Consider the following 15484-nt stretch of genomic DNA (forward strand, 5'->3'; position numbering starts at 1 on the left):
AGAATGTATTTTTGAGCTGCCATCTAGCTTTCAAGCAGATCAGAAGATTATTGCCTGCATTTGTTCACGCACACAGGTGTGGAGTTTCCCTGCTCTAGAAATGTCTGAACTTCCTGAGGGGATTCATCATCTGAAGGATTCCTCTCTTTTGGGAAAAGAGTGTCAATCCCCATGGGAAATGAAATGTCCTGAAAGGTTTTCCAGGATTATGTCCTCTGAAAACTCAGGAAGGAACATCTCACTAATTACTAAGTGACTATAACTACAGACACGTCTCCCTAAGGACTACCACTGCCACCCCATCATTTTAATGAATCTAAAGAGTAATTGCATACTCCTAGTAACACAGATCTGCATTATAGGTTTCTTTTCCTGCCTTAAAAAAGGTAAACAATTGCCTACAAAACCTCCAGTAAGTTTTAATGTTATAAAACATCAATAATTATGGACATAAGATCTCATACCACAAGGCACTTCATCTTTATAAAATAACATTTTCTGATGGAGAAGAAAGCAAGCAAGGACACATCCACATATTCTACCACAGACTCCTCATGTTTGTACAAACCACATTTATTTTTGTTACTATACCATTTTAAAGGCAGGAATTCTAACCAAGAATGGAAGAATGGTCACTGCCAAATACTTTGGGTTGAACTCTCCAGTGCCCTGGCACCGCATCCTGGCAAGAACTATTCCAGGGCAAGGTACCCACTCCTGCTGGGCTAAATGTCAACACAAATCAGAGAGAACTGGAGCGTCTATTTGTGTTTGGTTTTCAAATGTTCAACTCACTTGGATGGCATAAAAGCAAATTCACTTTGAAACGCCTTCATTCATGCAGCTTCTCTGAGTGTTTATGAAGATGTGGGCCTAAAGGCAGCCGAACTTGCACCGGGTAATTTGAGACGTTTGACTTTTAAAAAGAACTTGTGTACTGGAGCAGCGATGCTCTGCTGGTTACTGTCAGGAGAGGTGGTTCTGCTCTCTGCGGCCGTGTTTGTCCCAACTTGGTGGGCAGGCACATTTTGCTGGGAAGCTCCCTGGGCGCCGGGCAGAGAGGGGCAGGCGCAGCCAAAGTGCAGAGCTAAGCACATTGCTGTTCCAGATGTGAAACGCACACGCGAGTTCGCCAAAAAACCGAAAGAAGAAGGGGGGGAGGAAAGAAGGGGGTGGGGGGGAAGGAATGGCAAAAAGGACGTTCCTGTAAGGAGTCGATTCAAAGAAGCGCTGCTGAATAAAGCCAGGCAAGTAACTAAACAAAGCACGGAGCAGCAGCGCAGCGGTGAGACGGGACCGAGCCCCGGGAAGAAGGAGCCACCCGACACAGTATCCCGGGGTGCTGCTGCTTTACTCCGGGCGGCTCCCCACCGCTGGAACGGGTGGGCAGCAAACCCTCCTCATTGGGGTGCCCTGGGGGCTCTGGCACCAAAGGGAGCCCTCTGAGGGGGGATGGCTCAGCGCCCGCAAACCCCCGCCAGGGGAGACCCCCAAAGGAGAGCCACCCACCACCTCCCCCGGCCCGCTACGCCCTTCTCTCTCAAAAAGTTGAGAAACAAGACAAAAACAACAAGCCCCAAAGGCTCCCCCCGCCCCGCGGAGGCCGGTGCGCCGCCTGCCAAGTTTCGGCGCGGAGGAATTTTCTGCGGGCCGAGCCCCCCCCTCCTCCCCCGCCCGGGACCGCGGGACGCGGCGCCCCCGGGAACCGGGACAGCGAGGCTGGAAGCGTTCCCCGGCTCAGCGAGCACCCCAGCGCCCAGAGCCCCCACCTGCGGGGCGAGAGAGAAAGGAAGGGAAAGGATGGGAAGCGACCCCCCCGGTCGCCCTTACTCACTCCAAGCAGACAGACTTTCAGCTCGCGTATCGCCATCATCTGCCCGGGGCCCGGCCGCTCCGCATCCCCGGCGCTCCGCACTGCCCCGCCGAGGCGGCCCGGCCCGGCCCGGCCCCGGCCCAGCCCCGCCGGGGCCGCCCCCGCCGCCGGTCACATGCACCCGGCCCCGCCTCCGCCCCGCTGCCCCCCGCTCCCAGCGCCGCCGGGCCGGGCACGGGGGGCAGCGAGCCGCGGCCTGCGCTGAGGGGGCGGGGGCAGCGCAGAACCGCCAGAGGTGGAAGGGACCTCTGGAGAACCTCTGGTCCAATCCTCCTGCCAAGGCAGGGTCACCTAAAGCAGGTGACGCAGAGCACATCAGGTGGGGTGTTGGAATGTCTCCAGGCAGGGAGACTCCACGACCTCCCTGGACAGCCTGCTCCAGAGCTCTGCCACCTTCCTCCTCGTGTGAAACCTCGTGTGTTCCAATCTATGGCCATTGCTCCTCATCCTGTCACTGGGAACGACCGAAAAAGAGCGACAGCATCCTCTTGACGCCCACCTTTGAGATACTTATATACATAAATGAGTTCCCATCCAGTCTTTTCTGAGGCCCAGAGTCTCTCCTCGTAAGAGAGATGCTCCAGAATCCCTAATAATCTTTGTGTCCCTTCGCTGACCCCCTCCTGGAGCTCCTTGTCTTTCTTGTCCGCAGGGTAAATATTTGCTGTTGTGAAAAAACAGTCTGTGAGAGATGGCATCACGCAGGGGGCTGTGCATATGCTTGGTTCTACACACCATGTGCTGGGGACTGCTCTGGTCCATCTGAATCCATCTTCTTTTTACTTTATTTTCCTTTATTTTTTTTTAAGCTTTTCCTGCTATGTGCAGAAATAATGGAAAAAAGTAACTCAGTTTTTCTTACCCAATCCAGTAATACACACCCAATTTGGATGAAAATAGTCAACCTCAGGCTAGTAGTAGGATTGCACCCCACATATCACATACCAAATTCAAGTTCATCAGCTCTAAGGCTAGTCCTCTGATATGAGTGAAGAAGGAGCCATAACCACTCTGCTCTTGGTCTGCGAGGTTCTAGAATTTATGGAGAAGGATTGCACATGATAATCCCAGGAAAGCAAAAGAGTATCATCCACCAGATATTTTAAATCAGAGCCTCTGTTCTGCTTACAGTTTTACTTTGGTTTCTTCTTTTTTTTTTTTTTCTTTTTTTTTCCCACTCTTATTTATCAGTTAAAATTGCTATAGGGAATTGAAGAAAATCTTGATTAATCATTGTGAGATTACTGCCAAGTCATTAGATGCTTCCTGGCAATAAACTGTTGTGGCATTCATTATAACACTAATTAGTTCCACACAGAGTCCTGTACTCACACCAATAGGCTGGATGGAGATTGTTTGCCCTTTTCCTAAATTCTAGGTGAAGGAAATACCTGGAGCAGGGCAGTGTTTTCCCCATGGAGGAAAAGCATGTAGTATTGCTAGCAGACAGATCAAAGGAGAGGCTCATCAGAGATACAGTTTTGATTTAATTAAGGGTTTGTCTTGTTTTGTTTTGTTTTGTTTTGTTTTGTTTTGTTTTTTGTTTTGTTTTGTTTTGTTTTAGGAGAATTTAGCAGAGAAACCAAAACACAGCAGGTTTTCAGACAACCACTACAGAACATTGTAAGGATTCTGGCTGCTCATTGCTTTTCCGTACGAATGCATTATGCACTGGAAGTATTTCAATAAGCAAATGGTATATACTCCCTGATGTAGAAAAATTACAGTTTGCACTCAGGACATTCAATTTAAAGCAGTTTTCTAATTAGTTCTTACAAATTTCAGCCAATAATTAGTTGTAGAAATTGACAGGAGATACAAATTTTTAAGGTTTTGCACCATCCCACTCCATTCTTTCACTGACATGTTGTGGTTCAGGATCACTTTCCACAGATTCTTTTTGGGGTTTTGTGTGATGTCTTTAAAAATTTCTATATCTTTCATGTATCCTATTAGTCACCTATCCCTTTCCTCTGGTCCAGATTTTGTAATTCTTGAAGTCTGGGATTTTTTTCATTACTGTATACCTGAACATTTATACCATCTGAATTAATTTCAGCAAGACACACTGGAATTAGTTTATCATGGAATCATAGAGTGGCTTGGGTTGGAATGGTCCCAAAAGATCATCTAGTCCCAAGCCCCACTGCTATAGGCAGGGACACACATCCATTTTTCAGACATTAAGACATCTCACCAATTTCAAAGCCATATAATTACATGTCCACTTGCTGTCTTGACTCAGTACCACCAAAATACAAAACAGTGCCTGAGATATTTGTCCAGGAAAGCAAGTCAGATCCCGTCTTTCATCCTACCCAGGGAAATTTCTCAAATTCACACTGTTGAAACAGGAGCTCTCACTAAAAGAAGTTATATCCAAGACTTCAAAAGTTTCTTGTTGAATAGAACAAAATAACTAATTAGCTAGTTGTAAACAAGCAAATTGTTTAAAACAGCACAAAGATGACTCAGTGAAAGTTGTTCAGGCTGAAACAGCAGAAGGGAGGTTGTTAAGGACAATTTTATTGTACAGTCAAAAATCTAAAGAGCCAGACAAAAATTAACAACCGGGGGGGGGAAAGTAACATATAGTACTTGTTTAAACAAAGAGCCTCTGAACTACAAAAGCAACAAAAAAAGGTATCCCCAAAAATTTTGAGTATCCCCAAAATTATGGAGATAAGAAGACAGAAAAACAACAAACAGACATGTTCCAGTATTTAAAAAAAGCTACTGGTGTTCATTCTTCCAGGAACTGGCATAATCCTTGTGTTTGTCTGCATGCAAGACACTGTGGTCAGGAAAACATTTTTGCAGAATTGGTCACGTTGCAGTGTTTTTCAATGGCTGACTAAAAATAAAGGAAAACAAGTCTTTGCATACCAGAAGTTTTCTTTTCTTTCTTTCTTTCTTCCTTTCTTCCTTTCCTTTCCTTTCCTTTCCTTTCCTTTCCTTTCCTTTCCTTTCCTTTCCTTTCCTTTCCTTTCCTTTCCTTTCCTTTCCTTTCCTTTCCTTTCCTTTCCTTTCCTTTCCTTTCCTTTCCTTTCCTTTCCTTTCCTTTCCTTTCCTTTCCTTTCCTTTCCTTTCCTTTCCTTTCCTTTCCTTTCCTTTCCTTTCCTTTCCTTTCCTTTCCTTCTTCCTTTTGTAACATTTTATTCAATGAATAATTGTAAGCAGTGCAAAGTCAGTAAGTAGAAGCTTCTTTCTACCCATCTGTATTTTGGTTTTGGGAAGTACAAAGCCAAGTGACTTTGGTTTTCAGCAGCCTTCTAGAGCTTCATGTCCTGGCATGGTGTCCTCCAGTGGTCTGGAGCAATGGCAGCTTGGGATGCTGCTGCCCTGCTCTTTGCCCCTGCTCACATGTGCCTGCCCCAGTGTCGCTCACACTGCTCGAAAACTAGTCCTGTGTTTAAAGGTTTCTATGACCTCAGTCTCCTCCTCTCTAGAAATGGCGTAGTGGTATTTAGTAAGCCTGTATTTGTAGAAAACTGGATGCTTTTGAAGTTCTCACAGTGTTCATAAGCTTATGAAGGCATCTACACTTCCTCCTCCTGCTTTTTTTCTCTGTGAGTGATGTAGGTGGAGAAAGATCCATCCAAGACCCCTATGTGTACCCGGATCCTGAAACTGCTGTTGTCTGTCCCAAACACTGATGAGTTACTTCCTTTCTCCCATGTTACTTCCCCTCTCAATTTCTTGGCAAGCATCTTTCTCACACAAAAATGTTATCCCTCCACTGGTGAATTCAATCCAGACCCTCCTACTATGGGCTGCCATCCCAGCTCTTATTCCCAAGGCAGGGAACGGGAGGCAAGTTAACTCCTTGCTGCCCAGGAAGAAATGCCTCTTCATCCTTTGGATAACACAAACTTGAAGTATAGTAATGACTGCCACCACAGAAATCTTTCTGGTGCTTGCCCAAGAAACTGCCAAAATCTCTTGAAAGGAAAGCAGCTGCTGATGAGCAAGCTCTTCCTTGAGTGGGAGGGGCAGCCTCCAGCTCCTAGATTCCATTCAAAATCCAGTGGTTATGAAGTGGCTAAAATTCTGGGAGATGTTATTTTTTTTGTTTGTTTACTTGATCGAAGTAAATGTTTACTTAATTGAAGTTTGCTTACTTAAAGGCTAGAAAAGGACTGCCCTGGAAAAGCACCATGAGAGTCCTGAGGCATGAAAACCAGAGAAGTACAGGAATGACCTGGTGGAAATAAGAGCATGGTTCTGATTTCAGCTACACAGGTCTTAAGCCACTGCAATTTTTTTTTTTTTTTTGGTTGAGAAGCATTTTTCCACTTCATTGCACATGCAAAAAGTGAATTAGGTTCTTTATAACCCACTAGTTCCAGCAGTAATGCCAGGAGATTAGGTAGCTGGCTGCTACATCGTTTTGTTGTAGTGTTGTTTCATGTTTTAACTTCTCCTGTTTATGGCAGTTGGATGGTCCAGTCACTCCCTTCTGAAAAGAAAAATCTTCTGGAAAAGTTTAGAGGGGAGTACTTGCAGCTTTGACTGCCAAGCGCTTTGAAAAGCAGCGTTACTGCTGTTGAGTGAAACCTGGGAGTTGTTTCTGTAAAGCTTACCAGCATGTTTCTTGTTGGACCTTGTAACAGATGCACTGTTCCTAAAGTGTTTGGGAAACATTTTGGCATCCCTGGCAGCAGAGATGTATGTTTGTCAAGAGGGTCAAGTTTACTCTGCATATTCACTGCTAATCCCCAAGGCAATCTCCTATGGAAGGAGTGAAAAGTGATGCAAGGCTTCTCATTCTTTGCAAATGAGGTCCTATAGCCCCAGCTGGTGATAGTGCAACATTTCTCCACTGTTAGATGGGGAAAGAACTAAAAAAAAAAGCTTTTTGCTTACATCAGAAAAACAGAAGATGAGGTACAACTTGAGAACACTGCAAATTAAGAACATAGCAAATCAAGCACCAAGAAGGGACAAGAACTAGCTAAAGCAAAATACTGGCTCAGTTAAAAAATAGACGTAAATTAGATTCAGATGGATTTAGTCAGAAGGTAGGAGTAGGGCTTTCTAAGGCTTTGAAAAGCTCAGTCAGAGCAACAAATGAAAAGTAAACTAATTTAAGTGTACAGCCTTACACAGGCAAAAAGAAATTCCTGAGATGTCCTAGAAAAGCAGAAGTCAAGACTTGGTGATCCAACAGATTATTTATCCATATTGCTAAGTAAATTGGCTAGTGGGCTGGGTTTGGCTGGGATAGAGTTAATTTTCTTCCCAGTGGCTGGGATGGGGCTGTGTTTTGGATTTGTGCTGAGCATATATTACTAGGGTTGGTTATATAGATATGTTTTTGTTATTTCTGAGCAGGGTTTACACAGATCCGAGGCCTTTTCCGCTCTTCATACTGTCATGCTGAGGAGGAGGCTGGGAGAACGTGGGAAACTGAGAGGAGACACATCTGGGCAGCTGACACCAACTGACCAAAGGAACGTTTATATGACATCATACTCAGTATATAAAGTGTGGGAATAAGGAGGAAGGGGAGGACATTTGGAGTGATGGAGGTTGTCTTCCCAAGTCACTGTCATGCATGATGGGGCCCTGCTCTCCTGGAGGTGAGTGAACACCTGCCTGCCCGTGGGAACTAGTGAATTCATTCCCCTTTTTGGTTTGCTTGCGTGGACAGCTTTTGCTTTCCCTATTAAACAGTCTTTATGTGAACTCATGAGTTTTCCAGCTTTTACCCTTCTGATTCTCTCCCCAGTCCCACTGGTCAGGGAGAGAGTGAGTGGCTGCCTGGGGTTTGGTTGCTGGCTGGGGCTAAACCATGACAGGCAGTCAACACTGACTGTTGAGGTTGGACATCAGGTCACAAAGGAATCAAGTTCGAGTTCCTTCTGCTGAGATTGAAATCACCTATGTGATTTTATTAAATCTTTTTAAGTCCAGCAAAATCAGTCTGGTTGCTGCATCCTGTAAATTCCTTTTGCTGGATGAATTCATCCAGTCAGTTCTTGATGAAAGCTCTGTATCTTATTATCAAACTCACTTTCCACATGAACCTTATGAAAATACTGTGAACCCACAAGGCTTACACAAGTCTTTTGTCATGTATCATTCCATACAAAGCCATGCCTGAGCACGCAGGTGTTTGCAGTGTAAACACCAGTCCAAACAAAAGGCTATTGTGATTTCCTGTACCAAGGCACAGTTCAAAACAGGGGGTCACTGACTGGGGGATATTCAAGGTTGCAATTTAGTTGTGTTCATAGCTCTTGTAACATGTTCTGTTCTGCAGGTCCTCATTTTGGGCTGCTGGTTTTGAGAACAGTTTGTAAAGACAGCGTGATGATTATTCTGAATGAGTCCCTGGAGATGACAAGAACGGTCTCTGTTTACTTTGGGTGATGCTCACATTGGTTTGCTCAGTTCTTTTCATGCTTCTGGCACAGGTGGCACATGTTACTTGCTGCTTGAAAAGGGAATGTGAAGATCAGCTTCACCCAACTATCAGTTGTCTGGTTGGAGTGATAAGTGGAGATCTGTACTTCAAAATTCAGGGAGTCTTTGCAGCAGGTTGGTGATACCTTCTTGCCTTCCAGCTCACTGCAGGGGCAGCCCAGAGAGGTTCTTGTAAATTATAACTGGATTTACTGAATACACATGCTGTTTCCTTCTAGAAGTATATTCCACAGTACACTATTCTTGTACAGGGTGGTGTAGTATCTGGTTTACCACCATTAGCTTTGTATGAGGTGAAGGAGCCTGTGTTTACTACCAAATGAAAGGAGAGCATATACAATTCTCTTTTTAATTAAGCTTAGCCTTATAAACCATGAAAAGGGTTTTATATTAAGGCCAAACTTCTATTGTTGAGCAAGGAGGCTTCTTTTGTGCATACTGCCAAGGAGAGATAACAGGGCTCTTATATTCTCAGAAATTTGTCCTGCCAAGTGAGCATCAGGTTTGTCTAAAACATACCCAGCATGTGCTGCCAGCCAGAGAAGGTTTGAATTTTTCTCATTAAATCTGCAGGCAGTGAATGCACATTGATGGGTGCTTCCTCTGATTACAGAAGACCTGAACAGGGACCTTCCAAACAAGGCTCAAATGAAAATTTTCAAATGAAAATGCATCTTTCTATCCTGACTTTACAGTAGTTTATGCAGTGAGAAGGGTGTCTGTAGCCAGCTTGTGGTGTCACTCCTATCTTTTTGTCTTCATCAGTGGAACTGGGTGTTCATTAGGAACAATCATGAGGCAACTGCAAAGGAGAAAATAAAGTCCAATTGTAAGCCAGGTGGTAACAGAGGAGACTTATGTCTTGGTCTTAAGTCTTTCACATTGAAGTTGATTCCTTTGTTTAGATTTAACATTGAGAGGGATCTGTGCATTCCCAAAAGAAAACAGGAAAACAATATGAGAAGGGAATTTCAGAGGGAGAAAAGTCTGATTGTTCTGATGATGAGAAAGAAATTCTCATCAATCCAAAAAATCTACAGCATAAAACATAGTTCTTTTTTTCCCCCCTTTGTTTCTGCTATGAATAACATTTTTTGTGTGTTAAAATGAGTTTAAGTCTGAGTTTGGGAGTGTGACCTCCCCTCTTCCCACCACTAGTCTAAACAGCCCTGAAATGCAAAGGATGTTTGACGTAAACTCCAAATTCCTTTTTTTGTGTCTATGTCCTTTATGAGGATAAATTAACCCTTAAAGAAACCTGCAGTTTTGCAAAGTTTTGACCACACAATTTATAATTATTGCTATTAATGATGACGGCATTTTTCATTTCAGGACAACTCTTTGCTTAATATTTATTCCAATTTCCTTGTAGAGCAGCTTGTTTGTACTGCCTATTTATGGACCTCAGAATCTGGCTCCAACACAGATAATCTGAGTTTGTTCAAACCTAAAAAGAAATAATAAGTTAGTGTGCTTTGTTTTGTAGGTTTTTTAATAGATATTAATAAAATATTTCACAAGGGGAAAAAAACACACTACTTGATCAACAGCTTTAATTTTCTAATGAGGAGTAATAATATAGTAATCTCTTCACATAAGCAATAACTTGTCAGGACCTTAACTGCACCAAGAGGTGCTGATTACCTAACTAATAGCTAAGAAACTATCTTGAGGAGAAGAAACTGGAAGTATGCACAATGCAGTCTGTTTTATCAGTCCAGCTATTTTACCCTCCTTCTCAATCAGTTCTTGTGGTTTCTTTAAAGATCGTGGATGTATTGGGTCCAAAAATCCTGCAGTATACTAGGAGGCATTAAATGTTACTTTTAGGGCAATTAAATGCAAAAGAAAAGTTCTATACTTGGTCTGCACTCCAAGGGTGTGCAGACATACCTCCATCACATATAGATCATGGAATCATATCTCTCACTGTCACAGTTAGAAAAGTCTTAAGAATAGATGAGAATGAAAAAAAAAAGTTAAAAAGTAGTAAGTTGTGAAGGTATAGCTTAAGAGAATTAGTATTAATTCTCTTCAGCAAAAGAATCAGCAAAGTGAAGGTCTATCTGCAGAATAACCTTGAAGAGAAGCTACCATGGTCATAATCTTTCTTCTGATATCAGGAGGGTGGTAAAATGGATTAGAAAATAAATCTGATGCTCTGGCAGAGACAAAATATCATTTCACCAAAACCCAGAAAGAGTCAGAAGTTTCATTTTTGTGTTAGAACATATAAAAAAATTCTGATTCAACTCTTCAAGCCTTGGTTGAAGTGAGTTTGAGCTAGTAGTGCCAAATAATTCCTTTCAGTAAGACAGGTGGCTGGAATGGCAATGTGGTCCCTGAGCCCCTGATCCAGGTACTCATGCAGTCATTAACAATGGAAAAGCATAGCCTGGAAGCAATTTGAACTTCGTGTTAGCCACTATTGTTCACTTACCTTCTGGGCGTGTAACTTGACTGTAATTCCCCTTCTAAAAAAGCTTAGAAGAATTGCATCTTGGTGGGAATATCCCCTTTGGCTCCTACACAGGGAGTGTGAGCACTTGGGCATCTAGGTGACCTAGGCCATAGCAATTTCCAATAGCCTGAAAAGTAAGGAAATCAGACTACTGGAAATAAGAAAGGATTTGGGAAACTGACTTCCAAATGATTTGCACAGATGATGGGGGGAAAAAAATTGAATTACTGTCTGCATTTATCCTGCAGGAAAGGAAGGTTAATAATACTGTGGGAGTTAAAAAGACTTCCATCCAGATGTGGAGCTGCCTGGGTGTGTTATCCCACAACAACAGAAAGTTCATAATGGCTTATTTACTCCAGCACGGGAATGAAGACATGAAGATATCTTGGAGGAGGACACCTATGGCACACCTATTCTTGAACTTATCACCCAAAAAATAAGCCCACACTGAGGGCTGGTTGATTGGTTTATCTAGGCCAAGGGATGAAGGATGATAGGCAAGTAATCGGGCTCAATATACATATGCCTGTGTTAGTGGCATATCAGAAGCAAAATGGGTAAGAAAAAAGAATGTGGAGATGTTTGGAGATAAGATTACCTAAATCCTACCTTAAAGCAAGACATGCTGCTCCCTGCTTTTATCTTCATGAAGGATCTGTCTGCAGATCAAAGAAACAAAATCACACTACAGCTTCTTTTTTTTTCAAGATAAGCCAAATTTTTACTGCCTCTCCTCTAACTTGCACTGGCATGCTGTACACTGCTTGCTTTTGTGTTTGCTTATCAAAAGGGATCATGAGATAATTAATGCACATAAACTAGAGCATTCCAGGAGAAAGAATTTTTCCTTTATTCTCAAGTTCTTAATATCGTGAAGGTTTTGTTCCATGACCGTTTTCTGAGAACTTTACAGATTAACTTTTTCATGGGTAGCTGAAGGACACCACCCACAGCAAGCTCAGCTTTCTATTTAATCTGTTTCTCACTGAGGCAAATTACAAACTAAAATTTCCCCTGTGTATTTAACCTAATATAAGTCTTAAAATACAATTGAGGGAAAGGATGTACTGCATTATTTAAAGCTAATCCATTAACTTATAGGTTAATAGCATTCATACCCTTAAAAAATCACAGTGGGCAGGAAATTCTGAGAACTAAATAACATCCTTGGAATATTAGTTCTCTATACACAGGTCTTGCAAAACAGCAGGCTAGTTTTCAAAGTAAAAGGTGTAAAGCCCTCTGAAAGCATTGTATCTGCACAGATTCCTGTACCACATCCTTTCCAGCGCTAGGGGCAGACCTAGAGTCCTTTTAGCTCCTGTTAGCAGGAGAGCTCACCTTGTCCCATTCTGTCCGTTCTGTGCGAGCCTTGCGAGCTCCTTCTCCTCCGTAAAACTCTTCCTCGTGAAACAGAGCATCCACAGCCTTCCTTTCGCTAGTTTCCCTTTTATTTCAGTAAGCTGTCCTACCTCACAAATGCATAGATTTTGCCAAGAGAGCAGTTAGGACTAGGCAGGGCCAGACTTAAAGGTAGTTTTGCCCTCCAAGTATATCTGAGTGGAGAAAGCAGGCATAAAAGCAGAATACTCTGATCCTACTGTTTAGCAAGCAGTATACGAAAAAAAAAAAAGTAATTTTTGATCAAGAGTCAAAGAAGAATGAAACATAATGTATTTAAACAACTTGATTTTTAATAACGGAATTCAGGACAGGATTTTCCCTCCTACCACTATGAAGCCCTCTAAGTAGGGCTCAGTTCCTCAGTGTTAGAGCTCCTTGTTCTCAGTACGAGTGGCTTCTTAGTCCCAGAAACAAAATCAGCACTGTGGTTTTCAAAACACTGCCTGGAAAGGAGATGCAAACAGGAAGAGTGCAGGGAGGGTGAGGTACATGCATGCAAATGTATAATCACAGCATACCCAGCTCAGTATGCTTATAGATGCTCAATTAACAGCAAAACTGCATTTAAATAAAAATGTTGCAGCCATTCTGTTAGGGAACATATAGAATTTTCTTCTGTGTTGCAACTGCAGACAGTGTTCCTTTAAATCAATGTTATTTTTATTAATTTTAATACATTTCCTGCCTTTTACTTCCAACAAGTCTGACTGTAGTCTCATTGCCAATGGAATATCTGAGGGCAAGTGATGCAGCTTTTTTAGTTTTACTTTAATATTTTCAAAGGGGGATTCACTGGAATAAATGACAGTTGGAAATATACTGAGGTTCTCATGGGCTGAATCCATCTTCATTCAGAAAGAAGATTTCCTGCATGCTGTACTTGACAAACACATTACACTAAATCAGTACTTTTATCCCACCCAAATTCCAATACCACTGTGCATACTTTGTCAGGCTTACTTTATGAATCACTCAATAAAACACACCCAGTTCAAGATATTGGCAATGCCACAGTATATGTACATTAAATCTCATTTTAAACAGAAACCTTGGAACCTGGATTGTTGCCAGTGCTTGAATCCAAGAAGAATTTGAAATGCATAATGTAAAGCTTCTTAATATACCTGACACCCTTTAACTGTTCCCACAGTTAAAAAATATTACAGCTTACATGTGTACCTCAACCAGGCACCCAGGAGGTCAAGCCCTATATGACGGTAAAAGAAAAGGAAGTAATCATTTTTATATCAAGTGAGCAAAGCTGATTTGGAAATTATTGAGAGAATCAGCCTAGTTGGGAGCTGCTTTAGAGCTGTAATTGCTCTTTCACATCTTAGCTAGTTTTATTAAACAGAGAAACTATTTTTGGACCAGACAGCTCTTGAAACTTTTGGTATCTTCTATGACAAACCATCTGGCCCTGTACACAGTCAGATTTCTTAACTCACACTTTATCACTGTCTTCTTCAGAAATTATACATGGGGTTTTGTGTGTATTCGTATCCCCTCTAGTTGTATGTGTATTCACTTCAGATAAAAAACTTAATTCTTTGGATTCTCTCCCAGTTCAATAGCTGAAAATTTTGGTGTAGGAACCAGCACGTCAAGAACCATCATTCAGTTCTTCTCTTTATTTTGGGTAGCTTTTTGGTTGTTGTTTCCTCTGTTATATAATCCTGTCCTCATAGTCTGTAATCCTTTTCTAACACTGTAAATAAGATAAGCATTGAGTCTTTTTGGATATTGTCAGCCTCCACTTTGAGAGGAACAACAGTTTCAGTTTTAATTATTTCTTCAGAGAAAGAACCTCTGCTCTGTTTTGCCTATATATTTAATTAGTCTCCAGATGTTGTGCCACAGTCTGTCTGTACCTCTGTCTGGGCTCAGCACTACATGAAGTGTAATAACACAGTTGCTGATTGAGTTGGAGCAGAGGCAGAATGTGTTCACGTTTGCCCTCAAAAGACTGTACAAACACACATCTGAAGGCTGCCTTCTCCAGAGGTCTAAAATACACGTGTGTTACTGACCCTGAAATTCAGTGTTCTTCCTGCAAGAGCCAGGGTTATCTAAACAAAGGGTTCTTAGGAAGTAACCTCTTGACTTCTCCACCCCTCACATTTTTAAGGATTGACATGTCCTAGTGATTGCACAGACCAGGATAACAAGCCGTGTCCCAAAACAATCATTCTTCTGACATGCTTCCCACTGGCACCTACCACCTTTCAGATCAGCAAAAAAAGAGCTTGGCTGCCTGCATAGGCATGTACAGTCCTCCCTGACTAAATGGATTACACCGTTGTTGGCTGAATAGGGTGCCAAGAAGACTTCCAGCCAGCTCGTATTCATAGGAGTTATGAAAGAGTGCTATTCCTGAGTCTGATCTAAGTCCAGTTAAAATATGACAAAGGTCTGCAGACAAGGTGCCAGACTCCACTTCTGCCAGGATTTAGGGGTTTTTTCTGTTTTATTTTGGAAAAATGCAATGAGAGTATAAGAAAATAAGCAAGAAGATTCAAAACCTGTCAGCAAGGACAATTAAATGTGCTGTACACAGCAGCTTGCTGAGAGGAGTTTGGGATGGAGGAGAGTGCTGAAAGAGAGCATGGAGAGAGATGGAGGAGAGCTAGTGCTGACGTAAGAAGAAAAAGGATCTTAGGAAGGGACCAGTTGGAGGGATGTGAAACTCATGGCAAAGGAGGTTTGGGAGTGGTGATAATTCAGTTCCATTTGTCTCTTTGAGATACGTTCTGGGATCTCAGTAAGTCATCTCTGGTTCAGAAGAATGTGAGCCATCAGCTTTCATGGGCCAATATCTAACTAGATCTAAAGAGATGCAAATTTCAACTCAGTAGACCAGGAAGCAAAGGAGTGAATAAATGCAAATATATTAATCTGAACATCAGGTTAGGTATTTCCGGGTAGGGACTAGTTGGGTGGGTAATGGAGACTGCGTGGGCTGAGGAAAGGCTGGAGAGCCTGGCTGGCCTAAGGGCTAATCTGACAGGGAGGATGTGACCTGGCATATAACTGAGAGCTGGCACATCAGGAATCGTGCATTAGATTGCTACTGTCATATATGTAATAGCATCAGATAGCAAAAAATAGCACAGATTTTTTGGGGGGTGTATTTTATGCACTAATGGCCATCTCGGGCCTCCAGCAATTTCAAGCAGATCACTTAGTTTCTTTTGTTCTCTGTTTCTTTACCTGTTAAGAGGGGAATAATTTATTTCCTTTCAAAACGGAGATATAGGATGAAGGATTGGGGGATAAATTTATCTACTACAATAGTGTCCCAGCTGCCCATATAG

This window comes from Cinclus cinclus, chromosome 1, assembly GCF_963662255.1.
Source record: "Cinclus cinclus chromosome 1, bCinCin1.1, whole genome shotgun sequence".
NCBI lineage: Eukaryota > Metazoa > Chordata > Aves > Passeriformes > Cinclidae > Cinclus > Cinclus cinclus.